This window comes from Oncorhynchus nerka, linkage group LG6 (assembly GCF_034236695.1).
Source record: "Oncorhynchus nerka isolate Pitt River linkage group LG6, Oner_Uvic_2.0, whole genome shotgun sequence".
NCBI classification, from domain to species: Eukaryota; Metazoa; Chordata; class Actinopteri; order Salmoniformes; family Salmonidae; genus Oncorhynchus; species Oncorhynchus nerka.
This window is the reverse complement of record NC_088401.1, coordinates 49928349-49941672: the sequence shown is the minus strand read 5'-3', so window position 1 is coordinate 49941672 and position 13324 is coordinate 49928349. Positions and strand designations below refer to the sequence as shown.

The 13324-nt window shown below is 42.7% G+C and overlaps 1 protein-coding gene across 2 annotated transcripts in view; it reads left to right on the top strand.

Annotated features, from left to right (window-relative positions):
• The first annotated feature begins 1013 nt into the window (after nucleotides 1–1013).
• The window catches only part of pdgfrb (platelet-derived growth factor receptor, beta polypeptide), a 61811-nt gene continuing 49500 nt past the window's right edge, over nucleotides 1014–13324 (top strand). The window contains exon 1 of one of the 2 annotated variants that reach the window (XM_029661783.2): nucleotides 1014–1401. The gene's annotated coding sequence lies outside the window, so the exon portion shown is untranslated. The remainder of the gene's footprint in view (nucleotides 1402–13324) is intronic. The other variant, XM_029661782.2, reaches the window with a different exon arrangement.

Sequence of the window (13324 nt, the reverse complement as noted above, 5' to 3'; positions counted from 1 at the left end):
GCTCTGACTGGCAGCTCCTGTTCTGAAGACTATGCTGTTTTCCCCTCTGAACTCCATGTGTTGTGTTGTAACTGCCCTCTTATCTAACTACTGGGCACTCTACATCCCTCGAACTGCTGCTGCTGGGCATTCACATTGACTCAAACAATTAAAGGAGAGTATGGTCCAATTTGCCCCCTCATCGCTAACTCTCTGTCCCCCCGGTTCCCTCTCAGGAGGCCCTCTCTAATAGAAAGAAAGGCCTGAGTCAGCTGCTGGCTGGGGTTATGAATTTTCAGGCCATCCACTCATATCCTGGGAGGGGAGAAATTAGGAATCTGGCCAAGATTGAAAACAGGCTTGGGCATGGACATTGGAAACACAGAGAGAGAGATATTCTTTCAAACTGAAAGCAGAGCTCCTTTGCACAGTACAAACCTGCTGTTTTCTCTCACTCTTTCACACTTTGTGTAGATGAGGTGATTAATACTGAAAGTGAAGCTGGGTTATGTTACAAAGTGAAAGACTTGTTTTTAGTTTATTTTCTATAGCCTAGCACAGGCTTGCCAAAACATGTTTTCTCCTGGAATTGTCCCTTTCTCTCACTTTGTTGTGCTTGTTTTGAGTCTTAGATGCAGATGCAGTCCGGTCCTGTTGCTAGTAGTGACTGTCGGAACTGCTTCAGTTCAGTTACACCTCACACAAATCACATCGGTGGTGAACCTTAGAACAACAAACACAACCTGATCCATTTGTTTGACTCTCCGTCTTCCCCCTCTGTCTACCCCTCCTCTCGCTCTGGCTCTTGCTCTCGCTCTCTCAATTCAATTTCATAGTCAAATTAAGAGATTAATTGGCATGGAAATCACATGTTAACAATGCAAAAGGAAGTGAAGTAAATAATAAACAGGTGAAGTTAACAATACATTTCTCTCTCTCTCTCTCTCTATGTGTCAAAGCCTCAGCAGTGGTGGAGCACTGGCAGTCTCTTCTGGGTGAGAGACAGTATTTGTTTCTGTTCGCTATTCGGCAGAGCAGTGGGCTGGCTTTATCAGTGTGTGCGAGAAGAGAGCAGAGGAGAGCAGACCAGAAGAGAGGAGACCCCCTGTGCTGTGATTTGACTACATAAACAGAGAGCTCAGAGCCGTGCCTCCTCCGGCGGACTCCCAGGACACTGAAGATTAACCCTAAACCCTACAGTTCTGCACTTCAGAGGGATCTAGTCCAACCCTTAAAAACACAATTGGCTGGAGACTGTTACTAGAGACTGTTACTCTGAAGGCAACCAACCACTGGATAGAGCACTTCTTTGACAGAAAGAGAGAGTGCGAGAGCGAGAGAGAGAACTAGACACACTCACAGAGACTGAGACTTGATCATGTTTTAGGAGCCAAGACACAGCCGAGAACTGGTACACTGAAGGTAAGAGGGTTTTGTTTCAGCTTGGCTCTTTCTTTTTCTTTCACGTTTACAGTTTTTCTGAATAATACATTTTTGGCATCTTTAATAGAGCCTATTATTTACTACTGGACATGAAAGATGTATAATTTCAATTAGTTGGGACATGGCTGTCATAGACATGGCTGTCTATCACATGTAGCTGTCCACAACTGGATAATGCCATTTTCTTAACATATTTTTTTGTTGTAATGATTAATTAATGATTAATTTAGTTAACTTTGTGTATTTAATGTCATGGAATGGCTTGCCAGACTTACACTATTGTGTGTTTTGTGTGTGTGTTGGTGGTTTGTGCTGTTTAAGATTGGGGAGGATGATTTTATTTTATGAGCATGGCCTAATTTCTACTTCATATTGGATGACAGGTCGAGAGACAAATTGGATTAATCAAGGTGATAGAAAGTGACACATTCAATACCGTCTTGCACACTCTTGCCGGCATCCAGCTGATCTATGGCGTAATCATTAGTCCGAACAGTTGCAAACAAGAGTTTCTAGACAAATTCAGGTAGATTTATCCCCATTTTGTTTGCTTCCATTAAGAAAAGTTTTCCAACAGAATCTGTCAAAAAAGATACACCCCTGATCACCCGCACACACAGTTCCCATTCATAGCAGCCACATACAAAAAGCATCATCACTTTGCTCATTGTGTAAGTCCTTTTATCTACACACTTTCCTCCTCTCACATTTTCCCTTTGATTGTGGACTTCAATGCACACAAAAAACTTTCCAACCCAAACGTTCATACCATAACTGCGAACCAGTAGACACAGCCTAAATCATTGTCGCCATATTGGCTAACGTCATAGTCAACATGGCTTCTAAACCCACTGCAATCACACAGTACAGTGTACATACAGCAAGCAGTTTAGGAGTTACACAGGTGGGACGAGGTGGCAGTAAATTAATAAAACCAAAAGCTTACCCTGACTTGGAAGAGTTCCAGTGTTGGATAGCCTTAGCCAGCTAGCTAACATAAATAGCATTCCTCTCTGTTTGAGCCGGGTGTTTGGTAAGCTAAATTAGCTAGCTGCATTATCTAGCGAAGAAAGTGAAAGTGAAAAAAATGAAAATATAGCTATTTATCTCTATCGCAGCTACTTCTCCTTAATTTTTGAAGCAATGAATTTGTTCAAAACTGTTCAACTATTGTCTGTCTCTCTTTAAATCAACTACTCATCACATTTTATGCACTGCACTGCAGTGCTAGCTAGCTGTAGTTTATGCTTTCATTACTAGATTAATTCTCTGATACTTTGATTGTGTGAACAACATGTTAGTTCATGCTGCAAGAGATCTGATAGGTTGTAGGATATTCTCCGGATGTCGTCATATTACTGTGTAAGTCTATGGAAGGGCATGAGAACCATGAGCCTCCTAGATTTTGCATTGAAGTCAATTTACCCAGAGGAGGACGGAAAATAACAGTCCTCTGGCTACACCATGGTGCTACCCCAGAGAGTGCTGTTGAGGCTACTGTAGACCTTCATGTGTGTTGACAAGTGAATACACTGATTATAGAAAATATTAAGAACACCTCCTCTTTCCATGACATAGACTGACAGGTGAATCCAAGTGAAAGCTATGACCCCCTCATTGGTGTCACTTGTAAATCCACTTCAATCAGTGTGGGTGAAGGGGAGGAGATAGGTTAAGAAAGGATTTTTAAACCTTCAGATGATTGAGACATGAATTGTGTATGTGTGCCACTCAGAGGGTGAATGGGCAAGACAGAAAATGTAAGTGCCTTTGAACAGGGTATGTTAGTAGGTGCCAGGTGCACTGGTTTGTGTCAAGAACTGCAACATGGATTTTTCATGCTCAACCATTTTCTGTGTGTATCAAGAATGGTCCACCACCCAAAGGACATCCAGCCAACTTGACGCAACTGTAGGAAGCATTGGGAGTCCACTTGGGCCAACATCCCAGTGGAACACTTTCTACGCCTTGTAGAGTCCATGCACCGACAGGGATGTTCTGAGGGCAAAAGAGGTGGTGCAACTCTTACACACATGCACACGGGCAAGTGCACACACACACACACACACACACACTGACACTTTGTGCGTCGGTGCTAAAGGGGCTATTTGTACAGCTTTCTCAACTCACCCTTGGTGAACCACTGGTCCTCACCAGTGAACCATTGATGCTCTGCAGCCCTGGTGAATGACCTTTACAGAATCAATCTTCTACGCATAGCTACATTTACATTTAAGTCATTTAGCAGACTACATAGCTACACAGGGGAGCCACTGACAGCCATGGAGCCATTAGCATAGCATAGCATCATTCACGTCATAGGAGTCTTCAGTTGAGGATACAACTCTGTGTTTTGTTTTAACCACATACACAAATACAAACAGATGTAGGATCTTAATTTGACTATTGTCACAGCAAACTAATCCCGCAGCAACCGGATTTAAATGTTAAATCCATTATTTTGCTTGATGTGCAATACTGTTAATATAATTGTGTGTTAGAGTGTTTTCAGTGAATGTATGTCAATCAAAAAGCTCATTTACATTTCCTGTGGTGCAGGAAAATTCCCAGGAACAAAAGAGTGATCAAATTAAGATCCTACTGTACATCTAAGTATTATACATTTGGGCCCGGTTTCCCGGACTCCGATTAAGCCTACATTTACATTTACATTTAAGTCATTTAGCAGACGCTCTTATCCAGAGCGACTTGCAAATTGGTGCATTCACCTTATGACATCCAGTGGAACAGCCACTTTACAATAGTGCATCTAAATCTTTTAGTCCTAGACTGAAACAGGATGTGAATAAAGATTCTCCATTGAAAAGGCTTCTCAGTTCTAGACAAGGCTTAATCTGTGCCCGGGAAACTGGCCCGTAGGATTTTTTTGCTTTGTCATTGGTGAGCATGTGTCATTTGTAAACCAATGAGTTGTATCTGTGTCAGCTGAGCAGAAAAGAGAGAGAGAGGCAGACATTTACACCAACATTCTCTACTCTCTGACATCCCCACAGACAGACTTAATCACTGTGGATGTTTCAGTTATTGAGCTGGCATACATATTACATACCGTATGGTTATAGCAGTCATTTAGTCTCATAACAAAGACATGTGTGGCATGTTGATCTTTCATCCAACAGATGTTGTGGACCTGAGACTGATGTTCTATGACTATGGTCAGATGCTAGAAGCATTTGGTATACCAATGCTCTGGCAATGGGTTGGTTTAGGTTGTAGAGCCACAAAAACACAATGCTCCCGCACTGTAATGCAGATGGATCTGTTTGATACAACCGATGTCAGCAGGACATGTGGTTTACTGTTCACTCCTCATATCTGTCTCTTCTCCTCTGAAGCACAGTTTTTCTTTTATCATGTGTAACCATCTTGTCACGAGCTGTTTTGGATGTACATAAGACATGTATACCCTGTTCTAATGATCTTTAAAAATGATGTTCGTACCATTGTTTTATGTATCGCTTTATAATTGCCATTCTAAGACGTTCGGAAGTTTAATTTTAGGGAAGTTTGGAACATTGTGGGGATTTTCTTAGTGTGTCAGGGGGCTGGTATGTTGGATAGAAAGAGAGTTCTCCCTGCTGTTGTAGTGCTACAGCCTTCTCTCCTCTCCTCTCCTCTCCTCTCCTCTCCTCTCCTCTCCTCTCCTCTCCTCTCCTCTCCTCTCCTCTCCTCTCCCCTCCCCTCCCTTCCCCTCTCGTCTTCTCTGTCTGGCAGTAAAACTAATCCTTTAGTTGTCATCAGCCGTGTCCTGGCTCTCAGAGCTGCCTACATGCCAGCCAAAGTGAGAATTGCGATTCACGTTATGACAATGCAGAAGACATGCAGTGTATCTGATTAAACAGGCGGCTCACAGGCACTAGCCCATATGGTCTGAAGTACCAGTGTGGTAACTTATAGCTACAGGCTTTGCAGCACATTGAATAAGGCCTATGATTTGATATTTTCAATCCAAAGTCATAAGTGTTTGGAATCAAGCACAGGCACTAATGCTGTTTAGATTTGGTACTAATAAATCAGAATTCTCTCAAATAATTAATAATCAATTAATAATAATTGTATATTTAGTATACCTGCTTTAGAGATCATACAATGATTACAGAGTTGGCCAAGCGTTGTCAGTTAAGAACAAATTCTTATTTTACAATGACGGCCTACCCCGGCCAAACCCTGTTGCCATTCTAACTTGTACTACAGCTATAGTAAATATAGAGATCAACACTGAAAAGCCACATCTTCGTGCTATTGTCAGAACACAACATTATATAAATAGTTTACCAGTCAGTGGTCAATAATCCATTGATTCATTTTGTATCATCCGTATAATTCTGGACCAAGAAATAGCCACTGTAGTAAGGCCATTGGTGGCTGAAACAGCCTGCAACTCAAAGCCTCCCTCTTTCTCATCCTCCTCCACCTCTCCCTCTTCCTCCACATTGATGCAAACCATTCCACTGACAGAGTCATTAGAACATAGAACACTTAATGAGTTGTGAGGAGTGCTGGGCTAATACATCCTGTCCAGGTCTGGCCTGCACCACTCCTCTCCCTCCCACCTCCCACTCAACAACACTACAAGAAGCAGCTGCATCATATCTGAGAGAGGGTGTGACCGCTATTCAGCCAGCCACTCTCTTTGGAGGACAATAGAAATAGACGGGTTCCGTAAAAGCTTCGTAACAGAGTAATAAGGCTTCATAAGAAAGTGAAGCGCATCCCAGGAGGTCATATGTATTGACAGCGAGAATTCGTCATAACAGTATCACAATGAAAGTGAATGGTGAATAGAGTCAGTTTGACTATTCAGGCTGTAGTGGGCCCATTGAAAACAATGCTGTTTCCTCTGGCGCTGTCCTCGGTCCAACTAAAACATGTCAGGGATTTGTTCTGGTCATACAAACTGGGCAGGACGGCAAAGGAAAACATGCTGTTGCTCTCAGACGTGATAAGACCTTTCACACGAAGGAAAACAGAGAAAAAATTGTCCTTGGCTAGAGTGAATTTATCTGGCTTGCTACTCTGACTGTGTGAATTTGAAAGATAAACGCTAAGCTGATGATACTACAGTGAACAAAACTAGCTTATGTGTAATTACATTTTCCCTCCTTAAAATCATGACTGAAACTACCCATGAGTCTCAGGGATGGAAATAGAAAATCATCACTGTATGAGTATCTCTCATTAAAACACTTATCAACATACATGAAAATAATAAACTGAAATTCCTCAAAGCAGGGTCAGTTGACCCCCATAGTCCTGACCCCACTGTAAAGCTGCTTTAATGCTCAAACTAACAAACTTTTTTCAAATCTCCTTTTCCTTCCTTTTTTCTCTCCCTCTCGGCTGTGTTGTTGGAAGCCGCCATGGAAAACGAGAGGGATTTAAAGCCAGTCAGAGCTGTAATTGTATTCAGCTGTTTCTTTTTCTCTTTTTCTTTCCTTTTCTTGAGGAGTGTAGGCGTCCTCTATTTCTCACGGGGAAGGGGTGGGTCTGTGGTGGTGGGGGGGGTCTGCTATTCCCTCAATTGTTTGAGTTGAGAGGTGGGGATGAGGGTTGGGGGACATGGGTGTTTTACTTGCCAGATGGGGAGGGTTTAGTGGAGTGGGTTGGGGGTGTAGGGGGAGAGGGTAGGGGACTGGGGCAAGTTGTCAGTGTCTAACCCTCTACATCCGGTATCTTCCCTAGGAGTGGGAAGAGTTCCCCGAGGGTTTTCGGTTGTCATTTTACTGGAACTCTGCCCTTCGTCTTTTTATAACATATTATCATTGCCTGGTGATAATACTGGATGTGCTTTTTACTCTGCGTAATCGACACTGGTCTAGATTTTTTGGGGCCTTGATAGTAAAGGACAAACATTTGATTACAGGACAATAGTTTTTATTTTGACAAACGCTTAATGAGACATTGAATAAGAGCTACTTTGTCAAGTGTTTTTTCCCCCTCTTTAAAGCTTTTTAAGCCTTTTCCCTCGTTTAGTTTTCCAAATGAGTTGCAAACGAGATCATTAAACTGATATCAAACGTCAGCCACATCCAACAACTACCACACTTTTTACCACTGGTTTTTACCAGGTCCAGACCCTCAGTTCCCCTCCTCCCCTTAGTCTTCTCTGTATCATTTACAGTTTCATTGAAATAGGATCTAGCCAGAACCCACAGCTTCCCAAATAAGAAGTCTGACACAGCTCTGTTGAGGTAGGGCCCTTCAGACATCAGTCACTGTTTACCCATGATAATCCAACACCATTGCGTTGCGTTTCAAGAAGCGCAGAACATATAGCAATGGACATTTGCTGTTATATCAGTTTCACTGTAGCCCTCTCTCGTTCAATTAACATCTTGTTCTGTGACGATAGTATAGTGATTTAGGGGGAACAGCTGGAGTGGTGTGTGAATCAGCGCCCCTGGCATACACTTCCCCGTTACCACCTGTGCCATGAAGGTCCAGACCTCTTGGCAGAAGCTGCAGTATACTTACTGTACACACAAGGAAATTAACAGTTAGTCTATAGAGGATGGCCTCTGTGTGATCCTTACTGAAGGGGTCAGTAGTTTAATTGCAGGAAAGCTAAGATCTATTAGCCAAGGTAGCGTGGTGTTGTTCTACAAGGATGTAGACTTGGTTGGTTCTATAAACACAGTTCCAGTTCATTTTCCGAAGAGACTGTGACACAGTGTCAGACAAGTTTCAGTAGTGGGAAAACATTTCTGGTATTTCCGCGATGGTGAAGTATTTTTATTTAATCTTTGTTGTCTGGCACATAAAGCTGTTCATGCAGCGACCCTAATAATAAATGAAGAAATAGGTCAATTCAAGCATGTTAAACAACTGTCATGTAGATGCATCTACAGTAGAATACATCTGTGTTCCAGTGACATGTTGTTTACACTTTGGTTGTGGATGGAAAATGCCCAAAGGCTTGAAATGTCACAGACTGGAAGATACTCTACTGTATAGACCACACACCCAGTACTAAAGTAGAGAAGACTTATGGTTATGCACAGTACAGTTTGCACAATATGCTGAAGATACTATATATCTGGACTGAAATCTCGCAAAACATTCCCTAAACAATATATTACAATATTCTAGAAGTTTTAAATAGCTAGTGCTATCTCGTGAATTTGCAAAGAAGAAATTGGCTAACTTAGCTAACGTTAACGTTGTTAGCTATTTTGGCTATAATGTCTTTACACGTTAGCTAGCTAACGTAGCTAACTAACTTACGCTCTACCACCATCTCTACGATGGACTACACCTTATCCTCCAGCTGGTCCACATGAATGGTCTAATGAATGGCAGCATTCGCGGGAAACAATGCTTTTAATCATGGCATGGCTGTTCATCGATTACAGCTCAGCATTTAAACCATAGTACCCTCCAAACTCGTCATTAAGCTCGAGACCCTGGGTCTCAACCCCGTCCTGTGCAACTGGGACCTGGGCCGCCCCCAGGTGGTGAGGGTAGGAAACATCTCCACCCCGCTGATCCTCAACACTGGGGCCCCACAAGGGTGCGTTATCAGCCCTCCCCTATACTCCCTGTTCACCCATGACTACGTGGCCATGCACGACTCCAACTCAATCATCACGTTTGCAAACGATGACTATGAAAATAACCTCACACTCAACGTCAACGAAACAAAGGGGATGATCATGGACTTCAGGAAACAGCAGAGGGAGCACCCCCCTATCCACATCGACGGGACAGTAGTGGAGAAGGTGGGAAGTTTTAAGTTCCTCGGCATACACATCATGGACAAACTGAAATGGTCCACCCACACAGACTGCTTGGGGAAGAAGGCGCAACAGTGCCTCTTCAACCTCAGGAGGCTGAAGAAATTTGGCTTGTCACCAAAAACACTCACAAACTTTTACAGATGCACAATCGAGAGCATCCTGTCGGGCTGTATAACCGCCTGGTACGGCAACTGCTCCGCCCACAACCGTAAGGCTCTCCAGAGGGTAGTGAGGTCTGCACAATGCATCACGGGGGCAAACTACCTGCCCTCCAGGACACCTACACCACCGAATGTCACAGGAAGGCCAAAAAGATCATCAAGGACAACAACCACCCGAGCTACTGCCTGTTCACCCTGTTATCATCCAGAAGGCGAGGTCAGTACAGGTGCATCAAAGCTGGGACCGAGAGACTGAAAAGCAGCTTATATCTCAAGTCCATCAGACTGTTAAACAGCCATCACTAACATTGAGTGGCTGCTGCCAACATACTGACTCAAATCTCTAGCCACTTTAATAATTAAAAATGGGATGTAATAAATGTATCACTAGTCACTTTATACAATGCCACTTTATATAATGTTTACATATCCTATATTACTCATCTCACATGTATATACTGTACTCTATACCGTCTACTGCATCTTCCCTATGCCGTTCGGCCATCGCTCATCCATATATTTACATGTACATATTCTTATTCATTCCTTTACACTTCCTTTAAGGTAGTTGTTGTGAAATTGTTAGATTACTTGTCAGATATTACTGCACGGTAGGAACTAGAAGCACAAGCATTTTGCTACACTCGCATTAACATCTGCTAACCATGTGTATGTGACCAATAAGATTTGATTTGAGCTCCCTTCTTCTTAGCAGCCAACTTGATGTTGGACCACTTCTTCTTTACGGCGTCACTGTCCCTTGCCATACCCCCAATGGCAGAGACAGACTCGGCCACTCTCGCCCATCCTCTCTTTTTGGTCTCTGCAGTGACCCCATGACCCCGCAGTTATCAAGTCTCCCCAACAGCAACCTTTTCCTGGTTGCTATTTCCTCCACCATCACTTCAATCTATTTTCTTGGTTATCCATTTCAGATTTTGATATAGCTAGTCTGATGGCTATAATGTGTGAAAAATAACGAAATAACCAAATCCGATCATCCCTGTCACATAGGCTTATTTATTGGTTTCCAGCACGTCACTAATGTCAATGCCACATTAAGACGATACTTTCGAAGTTCTTAAAGATTTTTCCGAAGTTCCTAAGAAAGTTCGTAAATGCAATTCCTATCTTATGAACTTCCTATTTTTTTCCTTAAACTTCTTACGTTTTTTCATAAGTAATGTTTTGTGAATCCGACCCCAGGATTCTTGTCTCGGGAGAGTTTCGTCACTCTGTGAGGAACGATAGAAAAATAGGTTTATTTTAAAAAGGACAATGGTTCATTTTTTTCCCACATTCTCATTGTCAGAGACTGACTCTGTTGTCTAAAGAGAACTCCGCAAAAAGCTGGAGGATGACAATGATGTGTAAACGTATCTATAGCTACCATATTAGTTCTGTGATTTAGAAGATGTCCAATTCATGTATAGTATGACCACTACACTAGCGCTTTCAGAGCATGGTTCCGTAATGGAAGAGTAGACCACAAAATTGGAGAGGTTTGTTTTGTTCAGGACCATGTCCTGCACACCTATTAAGAATAGGCAATACCCTCTGTGTTGAGTAAGCTTTGTGTCTGTTCTCATATTCCCTTTGTTGTACTGCTCACTTTGTTGTGGTGTTGTGTCATAAACTGTGTTCTGTCCATCAGCGTGTCCCTTCTCTGTTTTGTTTGTATCATCTGAGGTTGTGTTCTATCCATTGTTGTGGTATCTCTCATTCTTCTATTCCACATTGTGTTTGATCTTGCTCATTCTGTCCCTAATTTTGTCATGCTTTGTCTTATGTTTTCCTGTGTACAGTTGTCTGGTCTATGTTAATTTGTCTGTTTGATCCTGTGTTTTGTCTGTGTTGCACTGTGTTGTGCTCTTCTGTCTGATTGTGATGTGCCATTTTTTGTGTCATTGTGTTGTGTGTCTAGATGTGTTGTGTTGCACTGTACTCTGTATCTGGTTATGTTGTGTTGTGCCTTACTATGTGTCTGGCCAGTGGTCTTGGTGGTCTGCAAGCATCATGGTTGAATCACTCCTTCACACCCACACATGGGAACATGTTTCCCCATACAGGAAGTGAAGACTTTCCAGCTGCGCTCAAATAAGCTTTTTGGACCAAGTGTCTGTCTTTTGTTATTAAATGTATTTTTTATTCTTTCAAACACTGTCTCCCCGCTTCCCCTTGGGACACACTCAGTAAGGCAAATGCTTGGTTGCAAATGTGATTGAGAAAGTGGTTCCCACCTCATTGCTGACTGCAGCATCATTGCCAGATGTCTAACTCAAACACGGACCAGTATGGATAATACCCAGAGATTGAGCATGAAGGCTGCTGAGGAAAGTCAGTTTACACACTAGCTGTATCCTGTGCGTGGGCCGGGCTGCCTGCAGGTTAGGGGGTGGGTGAGGGGGGTGACACTGAGTGTGGTGGGGTTGGTAGTGAATGCTGGGAAGGGTCATACAAACATGAGATTCCCAGCATCCCTGGGAAAACTCACACTCTGAGAACACACTTTTAACTGCAAGGTGATCACCATGACATCTCTAATGTAAACATCTATCTTTACGTCGACCATGGCCAATGGGGGAAAGGGACAGTATACATACTGTCCTAGACCACTCTTTCTATGGACCACTTAAATATGATAACGCCCCTTCAGTTGACCCTTCAATAAGCCCAACCCCCCCTTGGTTACTGTTACAACCTCAACAACATTTTTCCGGAAAGCCCAAATCCCCATTCAACCACTGGCAAATTCCCCTCACTGTTTCTAAAACACAATGACATTAAACACATACTACCCCTTGCTAATCGGGATCCTCTTGTGGTGGACTGTCATTACAATTCCTTCATGAAAACCTGGTCAAATTATGTTTGTAGTGTAGCTAGCCACTGAATGGCTCTGAATTCACTGTCATCATGCAGTCACTTTTTTAACCACTTTTGAGGCTAAATAGTGCTCTCAAATCGGCAGATTGGAGTAGTATAATTACCATTGCTAACATACATTTTAAGAAAACACGTTATATTAAGTGGCTAGCTAGCTAGCTAGCATTTGGTGGTCAATGAGACTGAGAGCTAGAAAACTACGTAACAAAAGTACAATTTTGGATATGAAAAAGATTCCAAACAAATCAAATCAAATCATATTTTATTTGTCACATACACATGGTTAGCAGATGTTAGTGCGAGCGTAGCAAAATGCTTGTGCTTCTAGTTCCGACAATGCAGTAATAACCAACAAGTAATCTAGCTAACAATTCCAAAACTACTACCTTATAGGGGGGATAAAGAATATGTACATAAAGATATATGAATGAGTGATGGTACAGAGCGGCATAGGCAAGATACAGTAGATGGTATTGAGTGCAGAATATACATATGAGATGAGTATGTAAGCAAAGTGGCATGGTTAAAGTGGCTAGTGATACATGTATTACATAAGGATGCAGTAGATGATATAGAGTACAGTATATACGTATACATATGAGATGAAAAATGTAGGGTATGTAAACATTATATTAGGTAGCATTGTTTAAAGTGGCTAGTGATATATTTTACATCATTTCCCATCAATTCCCATTATTAAAGTGGCTGGAGTTGAGTCAGTGTGTTGGCAGCAGCCACTCAATGTTAGTGGTGGCTGTTTAACAGTCTGATGGCCTTGAGATAGAAGCTGTTTTTCAGTCTCTCGGTCCCAGCTTTGATGCACCTGTACTGACCTCGCCTTCTGGATGATAGCGGGGTGAACAGGCAGTGGCTCGGGTGGTTGTTGTCCTTGATGATCTTTATGGCCTTCCTGTGACATCGGGTGGTGTAGGTGTCCTGGAGGGCAGGTAGTTTGCCCCCGGTGATGCGTTGTGCAGACCTCACTACCCTCTGGAGAGCCTTACGGTTGTGGGCAGAGCAGTTGCAGTACCAGGCGGTGATACAGCCCGACAGGATGCTCTCGATTGTGCATCTGTAAAAGTTTGTGAGTGCTTTTGG